Below are 12,062 nucleotides of genomic sequence, written 5' to 3'. Positions count from 1 at the left end.
CCTTGACCTCTGAAAGGGAGGGGTGAAGTTTGGATTGAAGCTTTATTTAGCAAATCCTTTCCATTCAAAACCCATAAGCTCCTTGTGCCTGTCAGCAACTGTCCAGAAGGGGCCTTGTCAACAGATCCCATTCAAGGGGGGCACTGCAGAAGCAGCAAAAAGTAGGAGGAGCCTTGGGGGCTTCTGCTGTAATCAGGCCTATCACATGTGCATGTGCAGTGCTTTTACTGCTCAATCTCAGCTGAAAAACACCTTTGCATGTGCACAGGCCAGTAGAAATAAACTCCAATTGCTTCTTGTAGGTTTTGTGATTATCATCCAGAACAAGAACAGTATCCAGCCCAACTCATTTCAGAATCTACTAACAGTATGAATAGTCTGACAAAATTTGTTGAAGACTGAGAATTTAAATGGATCAATATGTGTCCAAGCTGTAATATTAATCCTGCAACCTATTCACCTAAGGCTTTAAAGATTTGGAATGGCTTAGGGTTTATACCCAGAATATTGGAGATGCTTATACAATTGCTTTTTTCCTTCTTTAAGAATTGGTTGTGCGCTAGTTACTCATCTTCTTGGATCTAGGCCATGGTGAAATATTTCTAACATAAAACGGACAAATTACTAAGTTCTCTAATCTTATCTCTTTTACAGTTGACAATTAAACCAAGTTATTAGACCCATAAAATGGAATCAGAGAAAGGTCTTGCTGAATAAATCTTTTCAATTTCAGGGTTGCTTGATAAATAGTGACAGGGATATAAATTCTATTATGTGAGAAACTCTACACTTTAAATTGGATGCATAGAGTGGACTTGAGAAATGGATTTGAGATGAGAAATATATTCTCTTTGTGAACCAAAGAAATGTCGTGATTGCTAATTTTATTAAGGCATTAACTGATTATAATTCAGTATGTTAATTTAACATTATGGGTGATAAGCTTTGCGCTATAGTTCTGGTCTATAATAACCCTGGGTATATTTGTAGCCCCATTGTCAGGCCGTGCCTTTTTCAGTTTCTTTGAACCAGCGTCATTGATATCTTTCATCTGTAGCTTCAGCTGCTCTGATTGTGAACCTACCCTGACAAAAGCTGGAAAAAATGTTAGGGATTGCATTCGTTCCAAACAGCAGGTGAAGCCTAGAATGATTTGTGTTTGCAGTGTGGTATCAGTGTGCAGAGGACGAACTCTGAATTCTGGAACACACTCCACTGTTATATTCTGGTCTACCTGCCTAATCTGCCCTTGGTTTTCCTGCTGGTTTCTTCACAGGACCTGCTTGAAAGGGGCTCAGTCCCATTTTCTGGTTTTACCAAACAATTTCCCTAGTATCCATTTTCCACTTGCAGTTTTACATCACTGGGCACAACTACCACAGGGGTAATGGGTACTGAATATAAACCAGCACTAGATGGTCACTCACTGAATCAGTCTCGGTTTGTTCAAGAAAATAGAGCAAATGCAAGTATTAACAGGTATAATTGGGCTTAATAAAGAAAACAGGGCTTACACAAATATGGAAAGAACTGGGGAAATATTAATCTGAATGGCTGAGGCTGGAGAATCCAGAAACAGTCACAAATATCAGAGTGAAGCACAACAATAGGCAGAGAATGGTGCCACTTAAGGGAAAGTTTTCACTTCTCTGTGGCTGCTAGCTGAGAACTTGTGAGGAAGTCTGGAAACGTAATGCATGGAATTGCAATGACTTTCCCAAAGTGCTTCTACCTTTCAAATCTCATGCAAGTTGTTCTTACTGGAAAATTCGAATCCAGGACCACCTGGGGAAGATTTTTAGGAAACCTGTTTCTCAGGCTCAAAAAGGAAATGTCAAGATGTTATCAAATTCAATACAACCAACCTAGCAGAGTCTCCTCTAGGGAAACTTAACATCTATTCTTGTTCTTTTTAACCACATTTAACATCTAAATAAATAGTATAACAACATCATGCTTTTAAGTAGCACAGTGCAGCTATCCTTTAATAACAAAAGACTAACAAGCCCTATTCCTGAAGAGGAGATTCAAGTCCTCTATGTCATTTTAACTATCTCCAGATAATGTCTATCCATCTTTAGCTGAGTTATGCTTACCCCTTTGATGTCCTGTAATATAATACAGATACTGAAATATATGGGTACTCATTCTTATAACATCGTATATTAGATAATATAAAATTGAAGATATGAATTCATTAATGTATATAAATGTAAACAAAGCAGTAAAGAAAATGAACAAAATTAGTATAATTACTATTTCTGTAACTGATGATTTGGTAATAATTGGTGTTTATATCTTTCTTATTTCATTAAAGTTTGCTTAGTCACTTTGTCCTCAGTAAGCAGTTTAGTTGGTTGTAGTTCTTTGCCCAGTGGAGTTACCCAAATCTTCCCTAAGGATCTCTGTCATTAGTGGTTCTGTCTGGATTAGGTTTCTATAGTTTCCCATTATCTTTTGCTGTAGGACTTAGGAGTACTAAGAGGCACTCCATGGAGTCTTCTGAGTTCTAGTCATACCCTCTTTACTCCCATTTTGTACTAGCAACTTAATTTCCCGTTTGTAATCAGGATGAATTGCCTCAACCCTGTAGTAACACCCTACTTTGCTGTTGGTCCAGTGGCATGAGGTGTGCATAGTGGCCAGAAGGTACTCACAGCTTCTGGTTCATAATGACTATTTTTATTTCTTTTCATCTTAGGCGTTAAGATTTTACATGCAGCAAGCTCAGGTTGCAAGAACTGGAATGAAAAATTTTGCTGATGAATTTTTAAGAATAATAATGAGAGAAGTCAGTTCTATTTCTACCCCATGGTTCCTAATTCTATGTATGTTGGCTATAGGTGAAATAACACAATATACTGATTGCTGATTCAGAGCACATGCCAAGCAAAGTGTGTCAAGCAGCTAAAGCCCTGTGCCTTCAAAAGGCCATGCCAGTGTTATATCAGTTACCTGCCTCAGGATGATGGGAAACATAGCGAGACAAGCAAATTCTGAGGGTATGAACCTACTGCCGCATTACATTCACTATAAAATTATTTCTTGGTTAAAAGCATTGTCTGTGTAGAATAACCAGACTGTGAATAAGGCATCCTACAAGTCTACAGATGATTTTATTTTTGTAGAATCATTGTCAGTTGGGAAGGCAAATCCATATATATCCATATATAGTACATAAATGTTTGTGTAAGTACAAATAAATCTCTGCCGCCAGGCAGCTGGCTGGCCCTTCCAGAGAACAGTACCATATTGGAGAAATCAGTATTGATCTTTGTTTTTGGCTGGCTAGTCACTCAGTACAGGATATAGCCAATAGTCTTGGTGAGGGCACAGTCTTTATCCCTGCTGCTATGGCCATTTTGATCAAACACATTGGGCAAGGAAAGCTGTAGCTGGAGAAAGAGACTGATTGACATCCACACACAGGACCATCTTGTCCCTTTGATTATTGAAAGTCTCCTCTGTCATGGTAGCCCTTTGGTAAACATTTACATGGGAACCAAATATTCTCATATTCTGTACCAATTTGGAGAATTGTATTCATATATCCTTTCTTCAGATCTCTTTGTAAACAGTTTTCCAATTTTGTGCCTTCTAATTCCGTGATCATCCAGCTAAACTGTTAACCACTGCACACCCCCCACTCCCCGCCCCAAAGCAGCGTAGATCCATACCTTGGCCTAGATTCCCCTCCAAGCAAAATGAGCAACAAGTAGCATTACTCAAAGTTCTTTTCTCTCGATGGTGTCCTTTACTGCCATTCTTCAGGGTCATCCCTGAGTGCTGCTGATGTGTTGCAGCTACCCACCTTCAATTGTTACCAGAATATAATGCAGAACCATCTGTAAAAAGAAGCTTTGTTGTTGCAAATAAACTGGTCATAGGGGACTAACCATAAGGCCATAGGAGCTGAGTAAAGGAAATGAAGTCTTGCAACTGGAGTAGAAGCATTAAGAGTCTGAGTCATTGGCCTGTGCAAATTACTTGTGCCTTCAAAACCTGCTCAAATCCTGTCCTATATGTATCTCTTCTACTTGATGATGAAGTGCTATTGTATACATCCAAATTTATAACTTGGGGAGCCAGAAAACACACATTTTATGATGAGAAACTTAGGTCACATGGTAAGTTGGTGGGCAAGCTGAAAGCTGTTTCTCAAAAGAAAAATATTTATCACAGAAGACAACATAGCTTTATTACAAAATTCAAAGGCTGGCGGTGTTATTTATCTTTAGGAGCCTGCCAAGACTTCATACAACATTCGGATCTGTCACAGGAACTTCACCACCATTAGATCTGTAGTGTTATATGGCTCAAGTGGTGGGGCGACACGAACTGTACCTGTTGCAGAGCCTTCTCTTGCTCTGTATCCCACTCAAAACTAGCAGTGTGAAAAGGTTACTCAGTAAATAAATCAAAGAAGCATGACTAAGTAAATTATAGATAGCCTGAAGATCCAAATGGGCATCCTAAAAGTTACGGCTTTTTCTAGTGGTTAAAACCACTTGTCTGTCACTTTCTAGGGAGTATCTCAATATATCCCAGACTACAGAACTCCTAGAAATGTTACTGAGTCTGCAAGTCCTGAATTTTGTGGTCCTACCACCTGTCATGGGTTTTATTAAGGTATACTAGGATATTTGCTGCTTCTTGCTCACCAGTCCTAAACAGCCTGATATCTGCTCACTAATACTAAACAGCCTGATATCACCAATGCAATGGGCTAGAATAATATCCTGTGGAATTGCTAGGCAATGAAGATTCCTGAGTACTGGATTAAAACAGAGGTTGAAGTAAGGCAACATAGTGAAAGTGTACTGCTGCTCTTGCCATATAAAGGAAACTTTTTTCTACATGTATTTATTAACAAGTGTAGAGAAGAAACATCCACTAGATCAATGCTGCAGATAAAATATCAGGGACTGTGTTGATTTACCCCAGTAAAAAGCCACATCTGGTCAATAGCTTCTATTAAAGTCACCACCTGATTAAGTTTATGGTAATCCACGATTCATCTTATCTCTGCACAGGCCAGATAGGGTGAATGGGCATAGTGATAGGGACCAATAACCCTCCGTATTCCAAGTCTTTGATGTGGCATTACTTTTGGTTTACTATTTTAATAAGGAGATATCTATCTGGCAAGAGTATCTGCTACTCCACAGATCAAGTAACTAATATAGGAATTCTGACTATACCTTTTCTAACTATGCATTCCAGAACCAGGAGAATAGCCATAGGCTTGGAGATCAAATGGGCCTACAGTGAGACAGAAGTCCCTACTTTGACTACTGGACCACAGTGGTATTTAGATCTCTAGGAATGAGCATCAGTTCAGACTCAGTTTCTATGAAACCCTGGAAAGTTTGGCTGGTTTCATTTTCCCAGCACACAGTTATACTGGTAAATGGACAGAGTCCCCTTGGAAAATGTTGGGAGGAAGACTTGCAGTATAAGATTTTTGTAAGTGTAGCAGAGCCTTTACTCACAGTAACCTAGTGTATTAGTTTTCTATGGCTGCCATAATAAATTACCACAAATGTAGTGGCTTAAAATGACACAAAGTTTAGAGGTCAGGAGTCCAAAATGGGTTTCACTGGACTAAACATGATGACATCTCTTTGGTTCTGACTCTTCTGTCTTACTCTTCCTTTTTTAAGAACCCTTGTGATTGCATCGGACCCACCACCCTAGATAATTCAGGGTAATATTATTCTGAGTTCAGCTGATTAGAATACCTTATTTCCATCTGTAACCTTAGTTTCCCTTTTGCTATGACATATTCACTGGTTCAGGGAATGAGGATATATATACCTTTGGGGGCCATTATTCTGTCTACCATATCTTTTAAAAAGGGACCTAGATCTATAATGCTACTCAAGTCTGAGAATTTGTTGAGAAAGCAATGACTATCAACTGTAGTGATTCATGCTGGACCTCTGTCTCCAGACCAATTTTTGGGTTTTATGTGTTTATTTTTCTTATACAAAACAAATAAGACTTTAGTAGGTAGTTAATTATGATCCTGGGAACCCCATGATAAATTAGTCCTCACCAAAGATTTCTATAGGCCAAATCATTCTGATCACTTCTTGGACCTTGTTGTCCTGGGATCTCATCACCTATTTAATTCAAGGAGCTCATTTCCATGGCAGCATCACTTATTTCTTTGCAGAGAACTGCCACTACAGAGCCTTTTTATGGATGTTGATGCTGCCTTTGCCAATTTGTTTCTCAATGCCTTGATGAAGTGTGTATACTCTGGACCCTCCCAGGTGACATAACTAGCAGGTGGGTAAGAAGCTCATTCATAGTAAATATACTCCAGCATTCACATCTCCATAAGCCTTTGGATGCTCTTTTCTACAATAGTGGTTCTCAACTGAGGTAAATTTTGCTCTCCAAGAGGACATTTTACAATGTTTAGGGACATTTTTTATTATCATAACTTGGGAGAGGTTCAACTGATATCTGATAGCTAGGAATACTGCTAAATGTCTACAATCCACAGTCCCAATGACTAATTTTTAATCCCAACAAAGAATTATCTAACTCTAAGTGTCAATAGTGCCAAAATTGAAAGGCTTGCTCTATGATATACCAAGAGAGTTTTGGTATCTTAGCTTCATTAACTATAAGCCACTACTGAGCCCAGATTTTAGCCAACCAGTCAAGAACTGTTAGAGTCATTCCTAGCTACTTGAGATAGTACACTGAATTCATAACCTCTAGTTAATGCATCCATATTAAATTCAGTTTGACCCAATATTATATTCCTCCCACACTGGTCGAACACCCCTAAGAAATCTTCTCATCCATATTTTCCAAGTTTCTGTTGATATAAGCTGTCAAAATTCTGCACTTAATACCTGACCATCTGGTTTATACTGGGATTTGAGTCATATTAAAGGTCTAGAATCAATGGAGTTGGTAGGGGTTAGTCTTAAAGATCAGCACTCACTTATAAGAAAACTATCCCTGGAGTATTCATTAGTCTATGAGTAAGAGGAGTCTCACACTCTTACATAAGAAAGGGAAGATTGCTTCTTCTGGCAGGGAAAGTGCAGGGAAATTTGGAGGTCCCAGGTTTTTGGCTTAATCAAAATCTGGCCAGATATCCTCCTCCCAATTTTATGGGTGCAGCTCTTTCCCAATCAATGCCCTCAATTTAACACAAGAGACCCTGAGTGGATGTGAATTCAGATTGTATTGTAGTTCAGCCACCCACAGGATTCCAACTCTGAGGCCACAGAAGATAGAGTTTCTTTCAGGACAGTCTTAGTTTTCTGATTTTTTACCTAGCCTTGAGCTGGATTTTTTAGTCCTAAGTGCAGTATTCTTTTCCACTCCCAAGTTCTTTATTACATTTAGAAGCCATCATTTCATCCCACAGCCATTATATACATGTTCTATTGTGGCAACTTACATCTTTGACTTCTATTGGTACTTGACTCCAGATGACTACCATGATAATTTAAGTAACTATTTTGCCACTGCCTGCTATAGTGATGCTCACTGATGCTGAAAATGAAGGCTATTAATATCTTTAAATCTAATCAGGTGAGAGAACCAATAAAAGATCCCTATCCATAAATTTATGTGTGCCTGAGACTACTTTCAATTCCCAAAGTTGCATTAGTTTGGGGTTGATTGGGAAAATGGAGCTATGACAAGTATTATAAGAATAAGTATTTTAATATCGGAAGTAGAGTTTACAGAAATTGTTAGGATCTACAGAGTTTGAAATATCTGGAGTGTTGAGGCTGGGCAACTGGAGAAATTTTTATTGTGATATTAGGAAAAGCACTGGAACAGAAAGCTGCCTCTTGTGGGAAAATCTGTAAACCACTTTACTTCAAAGTAGGAACTTGTGAAGTCTGGAAGCCTGTCATGTAGGATGGTCATTATCTTCCAATATAATAGTTTCCGCTTCACTTCTGTTTTTCAAATTTCATGCAAGTCTTTTCCATTGACAAATTTCTAACCCTGAAACTTACAGGGAAAGGAATTTTGTACATTGTAGTTTTCAGCCTTAAGAGGGACTGATGGCGATGGTTCCAAGTTGCCAACAACAAATGTCGCACACTCACCAATTTTATAGTTACTGGCAAATCTCCATTTTCAAACCACCACAAGTAACAACCCTAGTGTTTTAGCACACACTTATTTGACTTCAATGTGCTTTTGAATATTCCTCCCAGCATCGGTGGATTACCTCTTAAAAGTAACTGCTGAGTGTTTGATCTTGGGACATGTTTTAATTTTGATTGTCAGATCATTACCTTGGTTTGGGGGACCACATTTCTGAGTCACTGGTTTATATGTTTGAACTTAGTTTTGACTTTGATATGCTTTGGGTTTTTGGAAACCAAGTCTCCATAGGTAGGTAGGAGGCACTCTGGTTTTCCTTTCCTCTATGGCCCACCACTCACACTGATTTTAGTTCAAACATCACTTCCTTGGAGAAACTTAGCCTGACTTCCCACAGATCTAATCTACTCTGTCAGAGCAGATTAGCTATACATTCTCATAGCAGCACTGTGTAGTTTTTATAGTGCTTTTATGGTGTGCAATTATATATTTGTGCAATTATTTCATAAATGTCTCCAACTCCTACTAAACTATAAGTCTCATGAGTACAAAGACTCTATTTTGTTTGCTTATCATTACATTTTTTGCTTACTATTACATCACGGTGCCTGACACATAATAGGCATTCAGTAAATATTTGATGAATTTGTCATTTGATAGCACCATGGCATCCCTTGCAAAGGTGATGGCATGATATAAAGAAAGGAGTGCTAATAGACCATCAGGAGAGCTCTGTTCTAGTTTCACCTTGGTTGCTATCTTGTTAGATGACCTTAGGTGGATAACTTAAACTTCTCAAGTTTTAGTTTACTCATCTGTAAAATAAAGCAGTTGAACCAGAGGGAAAGTCTATGGCATTTTCGAGTCTGTACCTTCTTGTATGACTAAATATTGTACATTTAATTTTCTTAAAATGGGATGTACTGTCATATATTTACATTGAATATGGGGGATGCAGCAAATGGAGGACATTGAGTCCCAATTTTTAGCTTTTATAGTTTTTATAGTGTTGGGTGACTGGTGTTTTTTGTATCAACAATAGCAATCAAAGCCTATAGTATGTATGAGGCAGGAATCTTTCTTTGGATTCAAGATTAGTAATATATTCTTTATTTTTACTCATTTTTATTCATTTGGTCAGTTTTATGAATTCCATTTATAATACCACTCTTCCTGGAAGGTAGCAGCAGGTTTTAGTGGCAAAGGCCTGGGCTTGGAAATCATATAGATCTGGTTTTTCATTCTGATTCTTCCTGCTAGTCACCTGATCTTGATGAAATAACCACCTCTATGAGTCCCTGATTCCTCTTCTATAAAATGAGAATGACTACCTATAGAATTCTTAATGAGGATGAAATCAGATCATCTTTGTGAATACCCAAGCACAAACGCTGAAATATGACAGGGACTCAAAATATTGAATTGAATTGAATTTACAAATGAGGAAGTTGAGGCAACAGGGAAATTGTGTGTGAGTGCGTGTGTGTGTGCATGTGTTTTGCCCAAGCTCATGCAACTAAAGCACTTGTTTCTCAAGTTTGCATGGATCCTCGGTCTGTCTGGCAATCATGTGAAAAAGGAAGGTGATGAAGTATGAAATAGGATCATCCAGAAAATAAGCCATGTGAATACAAATAGTAGTCTCATAGGTGGCATAAATAGTTATCAGTACCTAAAAGGACACTGAACACTAAGAATACTGAGCACTTTGGTTTTTATTCCTTTAATCTTCTTTAATGTCTATCTTGGAATTGCATGGAGCACAGTGAAATGCATGTTTTATACAATCAGACTGTCAACAAGTTAATTCAAAATGCAATACAATTTTCTTTTTTTATGAGACAGGTTAACTGTACTGACCCCCAAATAACAGATATTACTGGGGGCACACCTTTCAATAAAAGCTATTTATAATATTTGACTATTAAAAAGTTTCTAAGTTTAATCCAATATCAACATACTCAACTCTGTATTTACTCTTAACATTCATTCTAAATTTGATCAAAATTGTCAGTGAATTGCCTCTTCAAATAAATGGAATTTACTCTCTAATACACATCCCACATAAATGAGCTAAAACCAGGTTTTTAAAAAACTTTTATTTTAAGTTCAGGCATACATGTGCAGGTTTGTTATACAGGTAAGCTTATGTCAGGAGGGTTTGTTGTACAGATTATTTCATCACCCAGGTATGAAGCCTAGTACCTATTAGCTATTTGTCCTCATCCTCTCCTCCTTCCATCCTCCACCCTCTGCTAGGCCCCAGTGTGTATTGTTCCTGTCTATGTGTCCATGTGATCTCAATATTTAGCTCCAACTTATAAGTGAGAACATGCGGTATTTGGTTTTCTGTTCCTGTGTTAGTTTGCAAAGGATAATGGCCTCCAACTCCATCCATATTCTTGCAAAGGACATGATCTCATTCTTTTTTATGGCTACATAGTATTCCATGGTGCATGTGTACCCCATTTTCTTTATCCAGTCTACCATTGATGGGCATTTAGGTTGATTCTATGTCTTTGCTATTGTGAATAGTGCTGCAATGAACATATACTTGCATGTGTCTTTATGATAGAAAAATTTATATTCCTTTGAGTATGGGATTGCTGGGCCAAATGGTATTTTTGTTTTTAGATCGTGGAGGAATTGTCACACTGTCTTACACAATGGTTGAACTAATTTACACACCCAAAAACAGTGTATAAGTCTTTCTTCTCTGCAACCTTGCCAGCATCTGTTACATTTTGACATTTTTGTAATAGCCATTCTGACTGGTGCAACATGGTATTTCACTGTGGTTTTGATTAGCATTTCTCTAATGATTAGTGATACTGAGTTTTTCATATACTTGTTAGCTGCATATATGTCTTCTTTTGAATACTACCTGTCCATGTTCTTTGCCCACTTTTTAATGTTGTTGATTGTTTTTCTTGTAAATTGGTTTAAGTTCCTTATAGACACTGGATATTAGACCTTTGTCAGATGCATAGTTTGCAAAAATTTTCTCCTATTCTGTAGGTCGGCTGTTTATTTGTTCATAGTTTCTTTTGCTGTGCAGAAGCTCTTTAGTTTAATTAGATCCCACCTGTCAATTTTAGCGTTTATTGCCATTGCTTTTGGTATCTTTGTCATGAAATCCTTGCCCGTTCCTGTATCCAGAATGGTATTACCTAGGTTGTCTTCCAGGGTTTTTATAGTTTTGCGTTTTTCATTTAAGTTTTTAATCCATCTTGAATTAATTTTTGCACACAATATTAGGAAGGGGTCCAGTTTCAATCTTCTGCATATGGCTAGCCAGTTATCCCAGCACCATTTATTGAATAGGGAGTCATTTCCCTCATTGCTTATTTGTGTCAGTTTTGTTGAAGATGGTATAGTTGTAGGTGTATGGCCTTATTTCTGGGCTCTCTATTCTGTTCCATTGGTTTATGTGTCTGTTTTTATGCCAGTACCATGCTGTTTTGGTTACTATAGCCCTGTAGTGTAGTGCGAATTGGATAGTATGATGCCTGCAGCTTTGTTGTTTTTGCTTAGAATTGCCTTGGCTATTTGGACTCTCTTTTGGATCCATACGAATTTTAAAATAGCTTTTTCTAGTTCTGTGAAGAATGTCATTGGTAGTTTAATAGGAATAGCATTGAATCTATAAATTGCTTTGAGCAGTATGGCCATTTTAAGGTTCTTCCTATCCATGAGCATGAAATGTTTTTCCATTTATTTGTGTCATCTCTGATTTCTGTGAGCAGCGTTTTTGTAATTCTCCTTGTAGAGATCTTTCTCCTCCCTGGTTAACTGTGTTCCTAGGTATATTATTCTTTTAGGGGCTACTATGAATATGACTGCCTTTCTGATTTGGCTCTCAGCTTGACTGCTGGTGATGTATAGGAATACTAGTGATTTTTGTATGTTGATTTTGTATCCTGAGACATTGCTGAAATTGTTTATCAGTTTTAGGAGCATTTGAGCTG

This window comes from Theropithecus gelada, chromosome 1, assembly GCF_003255815.1.
Source record: "Theropithecus gelada isolate Dixy chromosome 1, Tgel_1.0, whole genome shotgun sequence".
Classification (NCBI taxonomy): domain Eukaryota; kingdom Metazoa; phylum Chordata; class Mammalia; order Primates; family Cercopithecidae; genus Theropithecus; species Theropithecus gelada.
Note: the sequence above shows the minus strand (reverse complement) of the source record.